Source organism: Typopeltis vanoorti, chromosome 15, assembly GCF_054136105.1.
Source record: "Typopeltis vanoorti isolate ZY-2024b chromosome 15, IOZ_Tvanoo_1.0, whole genome shotgun sequence".
NCBI lineage: Eukaryota > Metazoa > Arthropoda > Arachnida > Uropygi > Thelyphonidae > Typopeltis > Typopeltis vanoorti.
The window spans coordinates 58262229-58285128 of record NC_143563.1 but is presented as its reverse complement, the minus strand read 5'-3'; the positions used below and the strand labels follow the sequence as shown (position 1 = coordinate 58285128).

Below are 22900 nucleotides of genomic sequence, written 5' to 3'. Positions count from 1 at the left end.
ATAAAATTCATATTAGAAAATATTTGCTCACAGAACTATGTCGATCCGAAAATCGATACAAGTCCAAATGTATGTTTTTAACTGAATGTAAGTGTCTGGTAAACAATTCCACTTGTCTAATACAATCTGATCTTGCTTTTTAATATCTTCTATTTCAGATCATTTGTGTTGTATTGCAAGGGTAGATTTTTGTCTTTCTAACTCCTCCAGGTCAGTTTCAAGATTTCTAAATTTTGAATTCCACAAATCTTTGTTTTCAGGTCCTCTAACTCAAGTTGAAATGCAGCCTCATCAATTCCAGCAAAAGGTGAAAAATTAATTCGGCAGGATTAATTTCATGTGGTCGCAATAAAAATGACATAGTTGCCTTGTTCTTTCTAAACTCCTCAAATCTCCCAAATTTAACCTCTGAAAAAAGTTAAATTTATGGAATTATTTTCAGCTTGTTCTTGTTGATATTTCTTCAACGTAGGAAAATGTAATACTGTAATGTGCCTTTCTCTAAGTCTGTCGCAAGCAAATATAATTTTTGTTCAAACGAAATCACTTCTTCTAAAAGCAAAACTGCTGTATTTCTCTTTCCCTGTAGTTTCTTATTTAGTGCGTTTAAATGGGAAGTCATATCCACCATAAAGTAGAATGTTTGTAACCGATGAGTATCTTCTAACTGTGCATATTCAAGGTCTTTTTGTCACAACTTAACAAGAAACAACTTAACCTCTCAAAGGCTGGTGGCAAATGGCATCAACACCTCACCTCTGGAAAGCCATCTTATTCTATTATGCCAAAGAAGATCGGAATATTCGCAATTGATTTCTTTAATAACTTCACAAAATTGCCGATGATGTAGCGCTCTTGCCATTATTTTGTTAACAATGTCTACAACCAAATCCATCACTACTGTTATCTCTTTTGGAAAAGTTTGTGCACAAAGTATCTCTTGATGGATTATGCAGTGAAAGGAAAACACGCCATGCAAAATTTGTTTTTTGCATGGCGTGTTTTCCATGGTGTGTAGAAAACAGTTTTGTTTCTTTATTTAAAACGGTTTTGTTTTAAATAAAGAAACAAAACCGTTTTTTGTACCTTTCATGCTCGGCACCCCATCGGTCGCAATAGATATTATTTTGTTAATATTAATACCCTTAATTTTCAAACAAGTGGTAACAGCAGAATCGATGTCTTCTCCACGAGTTTGCCCTGTAAGTGGCAGTATATCGTGTAACTCTTCCTGAGATCCTTGAGAGTTTACGTATCTACAAATAAGTACAATCTGTATAATGTCATCCACATCGCATGATTCGTCACAGGCAATGGAGAATCCTGGTGTTGAATTTAGATCTGTAACCTGCTGATTTGTTATATCTTCTGTCATTCGTATAGTTCTATCCCTTACATTCTTAGCAGATAATGGCATGTCTTTTATTTTTGTAATTATTTCCGCTTTGTTTTTAAAATCGCAGAAGAGAAATTCGGACATTTTAATAAAACATTCTTCACATATTCGCCGTCCGTAAAAGATTTTTCTCGTTTAACAACTTCTTCAGAGGCCACAAAACTAGCAATAGTTGTATTTCTTGATGCTTTTATCCATTTGGAAAATGAACATTTAGTTAGGTTTACTTTGCGTTGCAACTCTTCTATTGCCTTTTCCCCTTTCATCTTCCCTGTCAAATGTATCTTGTTTATTAAAAAAAAATGTCTTTCTGTATTTGATTTTTTATTGTTTGAAAGCTTTTCATGGAAATTAAACACATTGGAAATCCTGCTGTATTTGCTACAAATGCGTAGGTTTCGGTCCATTCACTTTTAAATTCCCGACTTTCTCTTCTTTGCTGACATTTTAAATACTATAAAACTATTTTTATTTTGTTAATATTTAATTTAATGCTACAATATTCACGTTACCTAACACACAATCACCAGTAAATGAAAGCACTGCAACGTCCACTACAAAACCTTTACTTAATTTAACAAAGTGTGCAGATTTACAGATCACACCTGCACGATATGCGAAGACATTAGGCGCGTTCAGACAAGCATGCGCTAGCGTAGCGCTACATGTGCTAGCTTAGCGTGACGTATTTGGTTTAATAAATTAAAACAACGCAAAACATAACTTAATTGAGTTTAATTATTTAATTAAAACTCATGATTTCGTATTGCAAGTGTTATGTTTCTCATCATATTCATAAAATAATTAACACAGTCCATCGCAGTAATTCTTACTACGCATCATGAACCAAATCAGGAAGATTATTTCTTTCCATTCCCGCAGACAAAACCTCTCTCACATAAGATTTTTTCTTCGAAAAAATGTTTTCTACGGGATTAAGCATGTACGAATATGGTGAAAGTAATTTTAATTGGCATTAATAATTAAAACAAATATTTGACAAATCAGTGGGTTTATGAATTCTTGCATTATCCATGATAATCCAAGACCAATGTAAAGAAGGATTATCGCGTATGATTTCGAAGGGTTCAAACATGAAAGTAATAATAATAATATTATTATTATACCTATATATATATATATATATATATATATATATTTAATAAATAACATTCATTTTGCATTATTGAACAATAGATTGTTTAATAACGAGAAGAGCCGCAATTATTCATTCAAAGAGCCGTATGCGGCTCCAGAGCCGCAGGTTGCCGACCCCTGTTCTAGACCTATAGTACAGTAGACAGGATCCGATTATTATTATTATTATTATTATTATTATTATTTGCGTATGAGTCTCCTTAGCTCACTTGGTTTAGACGAGGTAATCCTAGTTTGAAACAGTCGGGCTCGAATCCAGTCTATGATGGTGTCAGATAAAGATGTTTTCATTGAAAACACCTTTAACGAATTTATTATTGAAAAATAGATTGTTTAATAACGAGAAGAGCCGCAATTATTCATTCAACGAGCCGTATGCGGCTCCAGAGCCGCAGGTTGCCGACCCCTGTTCTAGACCTATAGTACAGTAGACAGGATCCGATTATTATTATTATTATTATTTGCGTATGAGTCTCCTTAGCTCAAGTTGGTTTAGACGAGGTAACCCTAGTTTGAAACAGTCGGACTGGAATCCAATCTATGATGATGTCAGATAAAGATGTTTTCATTGAAAACACCTTTAACGAATTTCATTAAACGTTTTCAGTGAAACTGTGAATTATCGATCTCATACGTGGATGGAGTTTTTTTCTTCTCGAAAGCTTAGGTACTTCATCCCTCAAAGCAAGCAAACCTTACGCGGTATGTAGACATATACCACTATATGCCACTACAGGAATAAGGATTATTCACCGTATTCTGTCTAATTTTTCGCATGCCTCTATGGCAGTGTTTTTCAAAGTGTGGTACTCGTACCCCCTGGGGTACGCGAAAGGTCGTTAGGGAGTACGTGGCGCAATTTTCGGCTATGCATAATTAAAGGAGTCATATTTTTCAACAAACAGTACAATTAGAGACAACCGGTATAAAAACGGCACTAACTAATGAATCACATCTCCCCTCCAACAGAAGCTGCTGTATAGACACAAGCAAAACCATATGTTGCCAGTGGAACATATGGTTTTGCTTGACACCACCCCGTCGTGAACTTGTTAAAACTAAGAAATATATAGTTTCAACAGACAAATTAGCATTTCAACTCAACTGTTGAAATGCTAATTTGTCTTTGGTCCGCGCGATCTTTTGTTAATATCGCACCAATCATATGCAGTTCTTCGTTGCTCTACATATCTCAAGTCTTATAAATTACTGATAATTTTTGCTTGAAATAATGGGAAAGAAGATGACGCTATTTGGGTCATCTTCTTTCAAAGAAACTGTTCTCGATGCCAAAAGTATTGATAGCGAGTAGGAGCTTCTTGGTAAGTCGCACCATTTTCAGTTTTTTTTTCTGAAAACTTTAGTTTGCGAAAATCCCCGCACATATCTCGCACGATTTTTTAGCTTTAATTTTGGGGAAAAAGTGAAAGTTATATTCGAGTAAATACGGTAATTTTTTTAGCTTTCAAATTCTTATATGGATCATTGGTTAAAGATTGGATTTATAAAACCTCCAAAAGAGAGCAATATAGCAAATACAAGTAGCTGTAAGCAACAAGAAAACGTTGTTTATTTATTTTTAAATTTAAATTGATATAAATAACGGCAAAGTTTATAATAGATTTGCACTGTAAATCTGTTATAAACTGCAGACTTTTTTTTTTTTTACTGTGTTTAGTTGATAATATTACAAGTGCTGACAATTACTGTTGAATTTCGGTTTCAAACTTCTAAATTATTTAAAACACACCGAGATACTTATCATCACTTACCAGCATATGAAGGAAATTAAGCATTTTTATAGCGTCCATTTATTTATCCAAGATAATAAAATGCAATTCACGCGGGTGTCTTGTTTTATATCCACATTATAAACATAACTTTATTAATCAACATGTCTGCCGCTCATAACCATAGTTTTTGACAATTAGATTTATGTGGCTATTCAAATAATATTTAAACATGAAAACAACGATTGCCATTTCACTAAAAACAGGAAATATTATTAAATCATGCAGCCAATGATTGTAGCTAGAGCTTTTGCCGCCCGGAGAGCGGTCCCTGAGTTTGCCATCCCTCTCAATACACACCAAAAATACTACAAAAAGTCAAAACAACGTAGAGGGAAATAAATTAAAACACTATGTTTATTTTTGAAGTAAAACTTTAATTTCAACATTCTAAAATGTTATTTTTCTTGCTTTTCTGTTAGCAAAATTCGATGACATTGTCGAAGTCTATTTCATAGTAATATAGGTAATTCTTAATCAATTTTATTTAGAAAAACTCCTCTCACAACTAGCAACACTTACAGAAATCGTGAGGAAAATTCGCAGCAGTATTACTTTAATGTTTTTCCCTTTGTTATTGATCAGTGCCGAACGTCATTGTAAACAAACAGTAATGTTTACTAAATCGGCACAAACAAGTAAATAGTGGCATAACATTCTCGAATGCAAATGGAACTACAACAAGTAATATTAAGCAACAAAATATCAAATATGTATTATTTATTATCTAAATATATATATATAAAAAAAAAAAAAAAACGCTTCCGTAGCGCAATTGGGAGAACGACGGTACATTGCGCCCTTCGATTGGAATAGGCCTAAGTTCGATCCTCGTCGTGACGGGAGGAATCTTTATGTGGACTTTTTCAATCGAAGGTGAGGTAGCAGGGTTTTTTCTCCCGGAAAATACTAGTTGAGTTATGGTGATGGTGGGCGGTAGATAGTGTTGATTGATAGTAGAGGTGGAGACAGTTGTATAGTAGGTGTCCTCCCGCGATGAGTCTTCGGACTCCTTGGAGGTGTCACGAATAATAATAATAATAAAATATAAACAATACACGGATATTATAACACATATGCATTATACTGTATTTCATTCTGTAAATCAAAAACGAAACAGGTGAGAATTCTCTAAATAAACTCATCTTGCCAAATTTAACTGATGCTGGCAGATATACAAATGAGAGAGAGAGAGAGCACTTGTCATAAAATAATCGGTTAGCATATTTCAACAGCTCCAACCATATGGGATTACAGATCTAAAAACAATGCTTTATTGTTGGTTATTCTCACAGCAAAACAGTATGCAACCATTTGGGCTCTAGAGCAGTGTTTTTAAAACTGTCTGTAGTTGTTCCCGAAAGCATACAGACGTTTATAACTTGCATTACATGTAGTTTCTGGAAGGGGAAATCAGTTAATGGGGAAAATTCTAATTTTTATTAAATTGATTTAAATTCTTGGAACAGTTATGTTACTTTAATATTTGTAATATTATATATTGTCGTCTCGTTGCCGTAGTTCTTTGGCGTAAACTAAAAAACAAGAGCAGCAGCAGCATTTTTTGAAATAAAAACAAAGGCTGATAGGTGTGTCGAAATATACCCCCCCCCCCTTAGGGGAATAGAAAGTGGCACAAATGAAGTTACCTTTCTGTTCCGATCATTCACTTATTCTCCACTATTGCAAAGTCATACCCGATAGTGAAAGCTTCTGTAGCGCGATGGAAAAAAAAGTGCGTGGAAGAAAGAAACATATATCAGATGCTTTTGGCGTAGACGATTTTCATCTTCAGATGTGAGACAACTACTCTTCTTACAAAGGGTGAGGGTTTGAAACGGTTTGAAAGAATCTCCACAACAGAGTTTCTGGGTTATTTAACTTTTACCCTGCCCACAGTACTAATGTTCTATAGATTTATAGCTATTCGTGGACAGGACTGTCATTAAAAAATTCGCATTTCTTCCCTCCGATTTCTGAAGGGAAGAGTGCCGTTTTTTCTCCTCCACCTTAAATTTGCGTTACAGAAAAAGCATTAATAATATCAGCAGCTTAGTCCATTTTAAATTTAGCATTACGTTATATCATACTTTAAAAGCTCTCTCTCTCTCTCTCTCTCTCTCTCTCTCTCTCCCCCTCATAAGAATTACCCTAATTTATTGTTTCATAAATATACGCAAAACAATAAATTAATTTCAAAGACCCTCTCTGATTATCAAACTAGTTAATAAATAATTGCTATTTCCCATGAGCTAGCGAGTCATTCGTGTTGCATATAGTTAACGAAGGCAGTTCGGACAGGAAATCCTTCTTTGTACAAGAACCAGTACATTTCATTCCATCATTAACCAATGGAAAACGATTATATCTAATTATACATATAACTGCGTTCTACGAAATGGAAATGCACGTAACGTTCGTCTGACGGTCATGATTGAAATACATTACCCTGCCTGAAATGAGAACCTCAAAATGAAATAAAGTTGTTTACATGTTATTTACAAACTTTAGCCCTGGTGGGTATAGCAATATATTCTTTCTTAGCAATCTCAAGAAGAAGAACGCAGAGAATTCCATTTAACTCACATCAGCTAATGCAATTCGTTATAAGGCGGTATGAAAATATTAAGTATCATATTATCAATAAACAAACAAATAAATAAAGTAAATTAAAATAAATAATCGTTTTATACCCAAAGAATTATACAGAACTTACACAAATATGAAAAGCGAAAATCAATTAATAAATTAATTAAATGAAATAACAGGCAGTTGAGAGTATGCTATTACTGATATTCAGGTTTCTGATATTTATTCAGAAAATCAATGATGACTAAAATAGTAAATTTATTAGCTAAATTTAGCATTTTAGTGGTTAGCGAAAACTGCAAAGAATGTCATGGTTAATAAACCATAATATATTACCTCCTTCGTGATACTGTATTTCATGGTTACTTTTTTATGTTTCATTTTTAAGTGAAATTACCAAGCGCACTTTCACCTTTCAGTAAGTATTTCCACATGGCCGGTGGAAGCGGGCATGCGGTGCATGCGGGGATCGCTACGAAGGGGGCGCCGCCACCAGGACACGGTTCATAAGTTCATTTTCAAGAAAGAAAATTTTTATCATAAAAACAAAAAATTCTTAGAATGATCAATATTAAAATAAATAAGGCCGGATACACCGAATAAAAATTAAAAAAAAAAAAAAAGTATATATTGCCGCCTCTTTGATCAGCTGGCTGTTTACAATTTTGCCGCGAGAGCAGGCTAAATGTTTGCCTGCAGAATGTTGTGTCTATTGCAGTCTATCTAAAGTGAAACGGTGAACGGTTTTTATGCGCAGAAACGAATTTTGTTGCTAGTTAGCCAGTCATATGGTACGCATCTCAGTAGGCTACTGAGAGAAGCGCAGTGCGGCCTATTATTTCGTTGCTGTGTCGTGTTGTGTAATAATTTCTTGTGGGTATAAAATAGAAATGGAATCAAAAATTTAAAGAAAGTTATCCAGTGCATAAAATCGTAAGCGTCATGCTACGAAAGAAGCGGATATTAAGAAACAAACTGGGGTTCTTAATAAATTTGTTAAAATATTAAAATATTCTGATGCAGATTGTTACCAACTCGATACATCAGAAATTAGAGTTGAAGAACCGTGCATATCATCCAGTTTGCATGAAAGTACTATTGCAACTATTGAACAGGATAACAAGACGCATGATTTAAGTGAAAAAAATTAGGAGAAGATTTAGTTGTAGTTGACCACGAAACTAACACATTGTTAGTCTCTGTAAATTTAGAAGATCCAGGTGAATGGGGAAATATTGATGAAAAATTACGAGTTGTTTTAATTGAAATGGGGCCTGTTCAAAAGAAAAATATAATATATCTCAGAGATACATATGGTAGTAAGTTTGGCGACACGAACTATAATAGAAAAATGGAAAATGAGGAGCGCGTGCCAAGAATATGGCTCATTTATTCCGAAAATTTAAATTCTGTTTTTTTTTGCTTTTGTTGCAAACTTTTTGCACTTACTGAATCAAGTAGTCTTGTAGAAGGTAATAATGATTGGAGAAATGTAAGTACAACTTTGCATAGACATAACACTAGTTTAACTCACATGAAAAATTTTTTAAAATGGAAGGTACTTGATAAAAATTTAATAAACAAAACTACTACTGATTGCCAGACTCAAAGCATGTATGAAATGGAAAAGAAACATTGGACGAGTGTTTTTTTAGAACGCTTGATTGAAATTATGAAATGCCTTGGTAGCCAAAATTTAGCTTTTCGCGGATCATCTGATAAATTATATGAAATGAATAACGACAATTTTTTTTTAAATTAGTCGAACTCTTTGCGAAGTTTGATCCCGTTATGGAAAAATCATGTTGAAAGGGCCCTACAACGAAACACTAGATACACTATTTGAGTAAAAACAGACATAATGAAATATTTGAAACTTTAAGAAACGCAATCAGGGATACAATTTTATTATCAATTCGAAAATCTAAATATTATTCCATAATTTTAGACTGCACACCTGATACAAGTAAAACAGAACAAATAACCATTATTATTCGCTTTGTTTCCTGTGACAATGGAATTGTCAAGATCAGGGAAAACTTTTTAGTTTTTGTAGATATATCAGATTCCACAGGACGTGGTTTATGTGCAACAATAATGGAACAACTGAAAAAATGGAACATTCCCATTGAAGAAATGCCAGGTCAAGGTATGACAATTAGTGTTGCCAAATGAAAATTACTAAAAACAGCTAAATCTTAAAAAAAAAAAAAGCTGAAAAGAGCTGAAATGGAGTTAAAAATAAAAATTTGAAGCTAAAAGTTTAAAAGTAGTAGCTGATACTTTTAAGTCACTTACTGTATTCAAGTTGAAGTTATACTTGCGTATAAGTGGGCTAAATACATCATCCATGTTGTCTTCTGCGCTTAATTCACCGACGTTTTCATTTAGATTTTCAGCTTTATTATATGTGGCCATCGTTCCAATATTACTCAGTGTTGATGCTGGTAAATGATAGTCTGTACAGCACGCCTGAGGCCATACTTGACTGACAAAATAGCTGTCAGCATTGGCAATTCCATCTTGTTTCTTAATTTAGTTTTAACTACATTCATGGAACTAAAAATTCGTTCAATATCCGCATTAGAATTTGGCAGTATTAATAAATTTATTGCACACTGAGCAATTTCTTTAAATGGATTCATTCCAGATGCATCTTTATATTCTTGTACTTCAGTCCAGAATAGCTCAGTGTTTTCTATATTTGTCCATTTATTTAAGTGGATACTATTGTACTGGTATTCAGCAGCAGCAACATCTTTTTCTGTTCTCAGCATTATTTCTAAGATGGGAGTAGCAGGTTCTTTTATGTTTTAGGATATTGTCAACAGAAAAAGAAGACATCATTCTTAAAATATTCAAGTTTTCAGGCAACTTTTGCTTAAGCTGTTTGAAGACCTTTCTACTTCTAAGATTTCGCTCATCATTTTGCGTTATTTTCTTTTGTATCATCAACTCTGAAATTTTTCTTTCAAATCTGTAACCAGATTTGGACTGAGATCCAAATAGCCATCAATCTCTAACTCTAGAGGGTCGACTGTGGATGATGGTAGCACTATCATATTAGCAATAGAGCGAATCAAAGGAGAAAGGTCTTCAAACAATCTCATCTTATCCGCACTGTTAGATGCAAAAATTTTGTTAACTTGCTGAACTTGAACTAGAACAGGATGCAAAAATAAAAGGTACAACAGATTCCTTTCATCTTTGTACATCTCCCACAAAATTTGAGCTTTGTAACATTTCTCAGTCACACTCACGACTTCGAAGTGAGTGTTTAATTCCTCCAATGGCTGAGAATTCTGTCTACTGCAGGTTCAATGGAGAGCCACCTTGTTGCACAATTGCTTACAATTTTCAGAGGAGCATCATTTTCGTTGATAGTTTGATACAGCTCTTTGTATGCTGCTTGCCTTGAAGAAGAAGAATGTGAAAATCACTTATACGTTTCGGCAACTAAAAATTCTAATTTTCTTGGGAGAGATTCTGCACAAGTGTGAGACATTGCCAGTTTTAATGAATGGCATACACATCTAATTAAAATTAAGGAGGAAATATATGCCTTCAGTTGTTCATAAATTCCATTATTGGCACCAACCATAGCACTGGCATTGTCTGTACCGATTGCAATGAGATTTTTAATATCCAGTTTCTTGGTCAAGAGCTCTTTTTTTCAGTGCAGCCACAATATCGCTAGCGTCACACTTTTCTAGAACCACCATGCTCAGAAATGTATATAATTTTGTTGAATTTCCTGCTATAATAAATGATGGCCATTCCTAAAGCCTTATTCACTGTGATATCATTCGATTCGTCAATTAGCAAGCTGAAATTTTCATCTCCAATGTCCGCAATTAGATCTTCAAAATGCTCACTTAGGGTATTCTTTACAATTGCAGAGCACTTTGTTCGGTGCATTTTTACCTTTGGCATAATTTGACTGTCTAGGATGATATTTTTGCAAAGATCTACTAGATGATCACAACTGCTGAATGATGAGTGAGAACAAAGAAATAATGCTAACCTACCTTCAAAGTTCGCGGTCTCATCAGACTTTTTCACAAGCATATTTGTAATAGGAACAGCCTTATATGGAACTGCAGCAAGATGTTTCTTAGTTTCGCTATGCTTTACAAGCTGGCAATATTTAGCAGCTATATCACATCTGCAAAATTTACAGTGGCCTTTTGTAGCGTCACCAGGAACTTCACACAACCATTTACTAAACATTCCCATTTGCAACCACTCCCTCCTAAATTTTTTCTTGTAAGCTTTAGTTTTCTCTTTGCTCATTTTTGAAGAAGGGTACAGCGGTGCTATCAACTTTAAAACGACAAAATGGCAGATTGTTGGGCCACTTGACTGACTGACGTCATCATGCATTTGAAACGTGTACGATGCTCGTACCAAACGTACAATACAATTCCTTATCAAATGCGAACGTCTGGGAAACTTTTACAACAATTTCTTTCTTTAACATTAAGTTATAAAAACAACTAAAAAGAGCTGAAACGAGTTCTGAAGGAGCTACATTTGGAGCTAGGTGCGAAATTCAAATTTTTGGAGCTAGGGAAGGAAAAAAAGAGCTAGATCTAGCTCCAAAAGAGCTAAATTGGCAACACTAATGACAATGCGGCAAATATGAAAGGGAAAAAAATATGGGCTCCAAAATTTCGTTTTGAACAAAAATCCTCGAGCTTTTTACGTGCCATGTGCTGCTCATACTCTAAATTTAATCAGTAACGATGCAGCCAAAGTGAATGCAGATACAATTAGTTTCTTTGCAATTATTCAAGAAATATACAATTTCTTTTCATTCTCTTACAAACATTGGGCAATACTTTTAAAGTTCGTAAAAAATTTAACATTGAAACAGCCATCAAAAACGCGATGGGAAAGTAAAATTAATGCAATCCGCCCTCTACGATATCAGTTAGGAGAAATTTACGATGCACATGTTGAACTTTTAAATAATGAAAATTTTAATAAAGAAACTCAGCATGAAGCACAAACATTATGTGCTAAAATAAAGGACTACAAATTTATTTGCTCTCTTATAATTTGGCATGATTTACTTAACAAAATAAACCTGTGAGTAAAATGCTTCAAGACAAAAATATGAACATTACACTTGCTTTACAATCTATCGAAAACTTAAAAATATTCTTACGAGAGTATCGATCAGATACAAATTTTAAAGAAGTTCTAAAAACGGCAAAAGAACTGAGTGAAGAGATGGATGGAGAACAAAAATTTAAAACTGGTACGGAAGTTCGATGACGAAAGGCGACACGACAATTTAACTACGAGCATCATGACAAAACGCCACAATCGCCAGAAGATACATTTAGAGTGAATGAGTTTTATACACTTCTAGACGTTGCAATGTGTTCGTAAATAGAACGCTTTGAACAACTAAAAACACATTATGATAATTTCAATTTCTTGTATAGATTACTACAAATTAATAACGAAGATTTACGAAAAAATTGTGACGATTTAGAGATTCTCTTGAAGGAGGCGACAATAAAGACGCAATAGAACTATATAACGAATTATGTGCTTTCCGGGATATTTTTCGGAAGATAATTTAAATATTCAAAAACCTTTCGATATTCTTAATTTTATTGTGTCCAATAATTTATTTTTCCCTAATTTTCAATTGCTTTAAGAATACTATTAACCTCACCTGTTAGTGTAGCGAGCGGTGAACGTCCCTTTTTCCAAGTTGAAATTGATTAAAAACTACTTAAGAACAAGCATGTCACAAAAAAGGCTTGTTATTACTTTGGCGTTAATAGCTATTGAAAATGATATATGTGCGGAATTAGATGTTAAGACCATTATTTCTAATTTTGTGAATATGAAATCAAAAACCCTAAAATTTTAATTTAAAAAATTTGAAGTATATTCATAAATATAAAGAAAATAAATTAAATTTCAAGTAATTTAATTTATTTTCTGTCATTCTGTAAAGATGTTATTTTTTTGTTATTTCGTATTTTCTCATCTATCTTGAGTTTCTTTTATTTTCCTAAAAGATAGTTCCACTCATAAAAATTATTAAAAAATTTGTACAAGTTACTAAGAATTTACTAACTTGTAAAATGAAAGAATTTTTTAAACTTTAGTTCAAATAAATTTTAACTTTAATTAAAATTCATTTTAATTTTGTTAGCGATTCGGGTCGGTGAGAAGGCTATAATACCTGTATCATTATATTCAACGATTAAAGTGAAGTGGCTTTGTCAAAATTTACTATAACTTTTAAGAATTTTTTGAATATTCGGGTTTTTAACGATTATCCTGCCTAGTCAACACCCCCGGTTCGTTACATTTAGCGAACCAACGTGTGGCTGTTCTGTCAAAATTTATTTAAGAAATTTCAAATAATTTAAATTTTTATTATCATAAAAGAACCACACGCCCGCTTAGGTAAAAATTCCACGCGGGCAGCAAAGACCCTAGCGCCGGTTCTGTATTTCTATATCTTAATATCCCAGAAATATTACCTTCAGTGACTTTCAGTTTTTTATTTATACGTTTGCACAAAGAAGAGTTTTACAAACGCCCATGATTTATACAAGACTAATAATTTCGAACTAACTTCTTATCCTGCTCTTTCATTCTATCTATTTTTGTAGTGTGAAACAGTCTTCTTACACTGTTTTCTCCGGGGACCAAATTCTACAACCTTTATTTATTCAAGAAATAACAATTAGCAGAATCCTACTTTTTTACTGGTGGGCTATAGATTCTGCAACTTGTCTTGTGTTGGATTCAACAAAAAAAGAAAGAAAGGCATACGATTTCGAAGCAAAAACATCAGATAAACAGCAAAATCACTAAAATAATAATAATAATTTTTTCCCACGTCATTAAGTGAATAAAATGTGTATAAATAATAATACTAATCATGTATTTTACATTTTTTCAAACAAAAATATCTCTGTCTGTCTTAACACAGTTAATGTGAAAAATATCGTTAATGTTTTTCATATTAACGATATTGGAAGTGGAATAATTTTATATAAATATACACATAATTCTTTCCTGCATTTTGTCATTTACATTTATATTTAATCTGCAGTTCATTTTAATTCGCCAATTATATTTACAGTTTATTTTTTTTTTATTTTCAGTAATAAATGCTGAATGCATTCATTTCACTTTTTAACATTGCAATTTTTTGAATCAATAATAATAATAATAATAGTAACTTTTGGCAAAGTTTATTATCCTCTTCACATGTACAGAATATTTACAATTATACAATTCAAATAATACTATTACATTTTTGTTCACTACAAATAATCATTACGTAATGTTAAGTGGATATCTTATTTAAATGAGTATAAATATAAACTAACAATGCATTTTACATTTTTCCCATATTTACAATGATTCATTTAATGTGTTGAGAGAGATAGAGAGAGAGATTTCATATTAACGATACTGGTTATGGAATAATTTCATATAAATATACATAATTTTTTTCTGCATTTTGTCATTTACCTCTATATTTCAATCTAAAGTTCATTTTAATTCGCAAATTATATTTACAGTCTATATTTTGCTATTATTTGAATAATACTTTTTAACATTTTATTATTTCTCAGATAAATTGCATACATACATACAATAAATTATATATACATATATATAATATATAATATTTATAATATATTACATGAACACAATTGTGCATAACAGATACTTGCACGTACATAATATATTTTTAAATAATAATAATAATTTTTTTGTTAGAATAGAATAAGTTTATTGTCATTCATATATACATATATAGAGTATTTACAAATATATAATTCAGATTAAGTACAAATATAAATATATAAACATATACAAATTATAATAAGAATGCTGCATTTTTTTTTTTTTGCAATTTTACTAATGTATTTACAATAGATAAAAAAGATTTTTTTATAATAATGAAATATTTTTAGAGTAAGTATGTTGATTTCTAAAATGTTTACACAATTACAATAATCATCTTTAGTGATATTCCAACTTGTAATTTTTACAAAATTTAGCATTAAGTGCTGCATATGTGATTCATTTTCTACATTGCATTTCAATTAAAATTTTGACAATAATACAGTAATCCCTTGATTAATGCTCCCCGATTAGTGCGTTTTCGATTAGTGCTTCATTTATTTCGATACTCAAATTTTTGTGAGCCTCTAATTAGTGAGCCTCTAAAGTTCGATTAGTGCGCCTATATACATCTTAAAAATAAATGTTACAGATTTTAAAATTTTTTTTACCTATACATTTTTATGGCTAACTATTTTAAAAAATCACACACCAGAATGAAATAATTTAGTTACCGATTTAAAACAGTTTACAGAGTTATTTTTAATGACTACACTACTTCCATGTACACCATATATACTATGTTCCAAATTTTTACTGCCAAAATTTATGTCGTCGAGACCCTTCTACACTTCTGTGCATGTCATAAAAAAGGAGAATCCATTCGAATAATAAAAAACTCATCCCAGAATAGTCTTCTGGGATGAGTTTACACGTCGGAAAATTAACTTCTCTTTTATGATCATTGTAGAAAGTTCATTTTTCACTTGGTTAGACTATAATGAATTTAGTTTAATCCAAGTGTGAGCAAACAAAGTTTGCGCCTGAAAGTATCTTCAGGACTGGGGTAAGGTAGTACAACACCGGGAAACTCGTTGCAAAGGTGGAGCAAGTTAACATCACTTATATCTCAGTATCTCCCATAATGCAAACCGTCTGGGTCTGGCTCCCACTGAAGAGACCTCACTAAAGGTCGAAACTAGTTGTGGGTAGTGGCCCTCCCCTTAATGCATAACATTATACATATCTGCAAGGAGATGTGTTTTTCATTATGGGAGATACTGAGATAGGAGTGATGTTACCTTGCTCCACCTTTGCAACTAGTTGCCCGGTGTTGTACTACCTTACCCGAGTCCTGAAGATACTTTCAGGTGCAAACTTTATTTGCTCACACTTGGATAAAGGATTAAACTAAATTTATTATGATCATTGTAGTTTTTAAAATAGTAACTATTTTACTTGTATAACAGTTGGGAAATTTTATCTATAAAGCACGTGATAGTTGTTACTTGTCATCGAAAATTGAATGCGAAGCATTACGAGTGGAAGTGCCCACACTGTAAAGAAAACAAAGGAATGCCGCCTTTAACGGCAGGCGGGAAACAGCCAACCCAGCAATCTACATCAGAGGAAATGAAAAACAAGGAATACTATAAAGGAAACTCAGGTAAGCCCACTTTGAATGTATTACTTGAAAATAGATTACAAAACCTAAAAGAAGGTTTAATTGTAAAAATCCGATGTTGCCAAAATAAATTATCTTAAAACATCGACTTTTTTACAGTAGGAATTCACCTAAATTTTCTTGTAAAAATGTATATTTTAGTTCTCTATGTAAAGCTATCTGTATAAAGAGCAAAATAAGCCCAAAGGGAATTAACTCGCTCATTGTTTTTGAAGGGATATAGAAGTATTGAAACCAAGAGCATCGCCCGTTTCGGCATGTCTTTTGAAGATTGGTTGGAAGACCCATCGCAGGTGACCTTCAAGGTCAATATTGAAAGGGGCCTCATAATACCTGATAATAATAAGTGACATGAATATAAACATTAGGAACATAAATAACAGCACAGCACAATACCTAAACCTCTTACCAGCATATAACATAACCCAATCGATACAGTCTCATACACGAGAAGAGATAGTCGAAAATACAGTCATTTCATCCTGTATTGACCACATAAATATACGGGCCCCCTCCAAACAGCTATACAGCAGCTGTCATAACGTGAAAACTGACAGACCATTATGTCACTGCATTATAGTTACAAACTGAAACCAGTACCCTTAAAATCTGAGACAACAGAACAGTATTATAGCATTCCTAAACGAAACAATACTAAATGACGAAATCAGAAAAACATACTGGATGCAGATAGCATCTTTAGACTCTGCAGACGCTGTATATAATAATCTTAAACTTGCATTTAATAAAATATATAGCAAAGCATTAACAAAAGTAAAAAATACTTTCCTAAACTAAACAGAATTCATGGATAACAGACAACATATTAACAGATATACAAAGAAAATATGACCTATGGAAACAACTTAAGAAGTCGCATGACAATACCGTTTTACAAGATGAATATAGCAGAAAACGGAATCTCTTAACAACACAGATTAGAAGTGTAAAAAGAACTATTATAAAAACAAATTAACAACAGCTCAGAACGACATAAAGGAAACCTGGCACCTGATCAATAAATTGCTGAACAATACACACAAAACCACTGCCTCAGAAACAACAAAACAAAACTTTGCTTGCAAGTCCAAAACTCTCAAACAGTCTCTCCGCATACAAAGTATTATTCTCTACTAGGACCATGGCCAACCCAGTCATGTGGTTCCCCACATTAACAAAAGAAGAACCGTCACTTGTAATTCAACAAAGTAACCTTAACAAAGGACCAGGAATAGAGGGAATCAGACCAAAAGACAATCGGTAAACACTCAACTAACTTATGTCCAGTTATACTAAAACTGTTAAATGAAATCTTCAATACGGGACACATGCCCGAAACACTAAAGACTGCATTAATCACTCCCAACATAAACATTCAAAAAGAAACATTATAAGTAATTACAGACCCATCATCACATTGCCTGTAACCAACCAAATCATGGAGCGCATTGTGTATTGCAAACTCTTCACACACATTGAAAAATCCCAAATCTTCCCAAAAACACAATATGGCTTTCAAAAAATAAATTATAAAAAAAAATCAACTAACGCCTATGTTGTTCCCGTATAGGGAGTAGGCGGGGCCGTTTACCCTATCTAACTTTTGGAGACTGAGTGGGCAGTTCAATCTCCACTGGTAGCCAATCAGAGAGATAGCTGGCCCAAGGCTCTCACTGATTCATCGGTATGCAGTGAAGAAGGCGGCAAGCTAGTGCCGCCATCTCGTGGTCTCTAACCCTAACACAATATTTTTAATGTGTGAAAATAGTGTGGGTTCTACGGTCGATTTTCTTGAGTTTACGGGATGAAAAACCCGAGTTTACGGGAGAAAAAACCCGCTAGCCCGTGCCAGAGATCGACTTACTCGGGAGCCGGCCGAAAAAAGGCTTAGAAAAATTTCTTCTAGTCGGCGACTAGATTTGAACCACCAAATCCTTTCTTCGTGCAGTCAAGCGCTGTAGAGTGCAAACCACTTCTACTGAGCTATACAGATTATTATTATTATTATTATTATTATTGGAAACTCCAAGGAGCCCTTAGACTCATCGAGCGAGGCCCTAAACATCAGGTTAAGATCCACTATTCAACATCCATGCAGTATCTATCATACTTTGCCTTGAACTCATTCACAGTCATGGCACCCACAACAGACTATGGTAACTTACTCCACTCATTCACCACTCTCCAAGTAAAAAAACTAGTTCTAACACCTTTGCTAACCACACTCTTTCCCAGTTTCCATGGATGGCCCTAGTCCTCCCACCACCAGTCCTGTTCTGAAAAATATTCTCTGAATTAATCTTATAAAAACCCTTCAGTAATTTGAAGGTCTCAATCATATCATCCCTTTTCCACCTATCAACCAATTTCTGCAACCTGTTCTCATAAGGTTTATTCCATAGACCTGCTACATTCTTGGTCACTTGCCTTTGGATCCTCTCCACCTCCTCCCCATCAAGAAGAAACCCTGAGGCCCAGATCTGGACACAGTAGTCAAGATGGGGTCTTATCAAGGGTCGATACAGAGGAACAATAACTTGCTTGTCTCTGCTCGTCAAAGTATTCTTCAGTAACCAAGTGATTTGATGAGCTGATTTAGCCACTTTTGCAATGTGTCCCCTAAACGTCAACTCCCTATCCACCAACACTCCCAAATCCCTGGCCTCGTCAATCTCTTGGAGTACAGTTCCACCAATGTGGTATACTGCTGCTAATCATTTTACCCCAAAATGCATAACCTTACACTTTGCCACATTAAATTGACATCCATTCTCCTTAGCCCAGTCTTCCAATCTATCCAAACCATCCTGCAAAATTTTGACATCATGTGCATTCACTGTTGCTCTATCCAACTTTGTATCATCAGCAAACAAATGAGCAGTTCCTCTCAGATCCTTTCCTATATCGTTAATGAACAAATTAAATAGCAGTGGTCCAAGAACAGAACCCTGTGGCACACCACTAGTCACAGGTCGTCTTTTGGACTCTTCCCCGGAATAAACTACTCTCTGCTATCTTTCCATCAACCACCATCCTATCCATCTCACCAACCCTATATCCAACCCCATATGCTGCAGTTGGCTGATTAGAATTCCATGTGGTATCTTGTTAAAGTCCTTTGCAAGGTCCACCAGTATCACTGTATACCCGTTACCCTTATCCACTTCAGCCATAACTGTGTTATAAAACGTGAGCAAGTTAGTGAGGCATGATCTACCCTTCACAAAACCATGCTGTCCCCCATACAGTATCCCATTTTCGTCTATCCATTCCTGTATTTTTCACTTGGCTACTTTCTCCAAAACCTTGCCAACGACTCCTGATATGCTGATCGGTCGGTAATTTGCAACAGCAGTTTTGGAATCTCCTTTATGCAGTGGAACTATTTTCCCCTCTCTCCACCCCCTCGGGACTAACTCAAATTAAACAAAATGGTCAAGGGCACTGAAAATTCTTTAGCCGCTTCACGTAAGACGCGAGCTGGTATACCATCCAATCACACAGATGTATTCACATTAAAGTTTTGTAATATACTATTCACCTCCATTTCATTCACCTCAATTCCCATATAGCTATTGGTTCCTTCATTCCTGCAATATCACCACCTGGTTGATATAATCTTTCAAAGTGCTTGCTCAGTAATTCCACTATATCAACTGATTCATTTACCTCCCTACCATTGGCATTCCTTAAAATCATTCTGCCGTATACATTTTCCCTTTTACTTGCAGCATATCGAAAAAACTGTTTGGGATTCTCTTTAGCTTGCATGGCTAATTTCGTTTCATAATCCACTTTTGCTTTTCTTACTACAATCGTTACCCTTCTGGCCTGTGCTTTATACTGTTCGTGTGCCTGCAGGTCACATTTCTCCTTAAATTCCCTCCACAGTTGTTTCTTTTTTTTTATGCAGCTCGAACTTAATGGTGTTATTCATCCATTTAACCCCTACTTGATTTATTATCCGGACTCTAGGTATATATACAATCAGCCATTACCTCCTTCAAACGCTCCTTTACCGCTTCCCATGCACTATTACCCTTCTGGCCTGTGCTTTATACTGTTCGTGTGCCTGCAGGTCACATTTCTCCTTAAATTCCCTCCACAGTTGTTTCTTTTTTTTTATGCAGCTCGAACTTAATGGTGTTATTCATCCATTTAACCCCTACTTGATTTATTATCCGGACTCTAGGTATATATACAATCAGCCATTACCTCCTTCAAACGCTCCTTTACCGCTTCCCATGCACTATCAACCTCCAGCCCTTGAAATTTTACATGCCATGACACCGAACCAAGCAATCTCCTGAGCTTGTCATACTTACCAGCCTGGAAATTCCACATGTACCCTGTCTTAATTGAAAATTCCACGCATTTAGCCACCTCCCAGGTCAAGACCTTATGATCACTCTCACCAATTGGTGGCAACGTGGTCATATTCAATACAGTCAAATTCTCAGATGGAATTACTAGGTCGAGCACTCTCGAACCCCCTAGTATATTCCATTGCTGCGGTCTCAGATAGTTATCCCTTAATAACTGCATAAAATTTAAGTCCTTCCTCCCATGTGTCCTCTCCTCCTTCCAATCAATGTTACCATAGTTAAAATGTTAAAATCACCCCTAGGCAAAGAAAATGTAGGTACCCCTACACATTGTCTCTCTATATATAATTTGTCATATTGACACAAGCACACGTACACCTACACATGTGGATTATAAAAATAATATCATTATGAACATTAAAAAAATTATTAATCAAAACCAATACATTTGTATACATATATGATTACTATCTATACATATATCACATATATGATATAAGATGTAGCAAAATCTGGCAACCCGAAGTCTTAGCGCTCCTAGGCGATTGCTTAGGTTCACCTAATGATAATACCGGCCCTGCTCCTGGAAGATTTCACAGACTTAATAAACGCTGCATTAGATAAAAACAGAATAGTACTAGTCATTTTTATTGACTTAACAAAAGCATTTGACACAATAACACAACCTTGTTGAACAAACTAACTATCGGAATTGGAAGTCATCTACTCCAGTGGTTCAAGAAAGCACATCACACGTATAGGATCAGCGCACAGTAAAGAGGTACCAGTAACCTGTGAATTCCCCCAAGGAGCTGTTCTATCTCTCATTCTGTTCAGTATATATACACACACGACATTTGCCATCTTTCTCTAAAAAGTAAAATCTTCCAATAGGTAGAACGACACGGCCATAGTATCCATTCACAACAACGCATATATCGCTTATACAAATACGCAACACGACATAAATCAAATCACTAACCGGCTAACTGAAAACGGCATATATATATAAACCCTGAAAAAAGAAAGCTAATAATATTCAAAAGCCCCCATACCCTAACCATAGAAATTAAATATCTCACTACCCGACATCTAACCTTCTGTACACAAAGTACTGATCCTAAAACCACACACACACACACATATATATATTCATGCTTTCTATATACTAACAGAGATCCGAGAATTAGAATATATAATGAAATTTATTGAAATACACAACATCTTTCATCGAGTTGGCCGACTTCTTCAGGCGTAATAGAAAATAGAAAGTTAATAAAAAACACTGTAAAGAAACATTGAATCACTATAAAACCAAAAATTATAAAATCGACTATTTCAACTGGGGCTACAGTCTGTGTTAAAGTTCTATTGCTAGAAACATGTACGTCAATATCTGACAGTAGAGCTAAAAGAGTCAGGCAAATTATAGCTGAGGTTACTGTTTATATGAAGAGGGTCCATGACAATCTCTTTAGACTCGATTATACGGCGTTCTACCTCGTCGTAGCATATGTGCAGATTTGAAGTTGTTGTCCAGTTTATCTCATGTTGGCGGCCTTCATTATTTGGGTTAACCGAAAACAGGACATGGCTTGAGAGGGCACTAGCTCTAGTTCTTTTGTAAGCGATGTCTCTTTGGTGTTCCTCGAGACGTAGGAGGATGACCTTTTCCGTTTGACCATAGTGTGGTTTCCCGCAGTCACATGTGATTTTCTACACACCTGGGAATTGTAAACGGTTGTGAGCTTGTTTGTGATTGCTTAAACTTGATCTCAGTTTGGGAAGAGTGGAGAAGAACCCTTCCCAGACTTTTTTTATGTTAAACTTTCTTAAAATTCTACTCAGTTTCTTGGAGAGCGTGCTGATGTATGGCAAGCAGATATAGCCTTTGGGGTGGTCCTCTATTTCTACGTTGTTTAGTTGACGGTCATCCTGCGTTACCACGTTATTTTTGTTGACGGTGGTATAGTGTTTATTGATACTTTTTGAATAGTAGCCATTGTTTTTGAAAGTCCTTTTAAGATGTTGTAGTTCATTTTTTAGTTCCTCTTCATCTGACAGTACAGATCTGGCACGATGCACTAGAGTTGAGATGATGCCCATCTTCTGTGTCGGATAGTGATGTGAGGAAGCATGCAGGTATCTGTCTGTGTGTGTATTTTGCTAAAGATGGAGATTTTTATGGGCCCAGGTGTTTTAGTATGTTTAACGTACAGAAAACATAGAGATCCATTTTCTTCCATCACCATGGTTATTTTGATGTTTTGATGGAAGTTGTTTAAGTGATTGAGAAAAGTTTGAAGATTTTCAATACCGTGTTCCCAGATGAGGAATATGTCAT

The 22900-nt window shown here is 34.4% G+C and overlaps 1 protein-coding gene across 1 annotated transcript in view; it reads left to right on the top strand.

Moving 5' to 3' along the window:
* The window catches only part of Rbcn-3B (WD repeat-containing protein Rbcn-3B), a 717321-nt gene that overhangs the window by 5508 nt on the left and 688913 nt on the right, over positions 1-22900 (top strand). The window contains exon 2 of the mRNA XM_090405900.1: positions 16039-16213. The gene's annotated coding sequence lies outside the window, so the exon portion shown is untranslated. The remainder of the gene's footprint in view (positions 1-16038; positions 16214-22900) is intronic.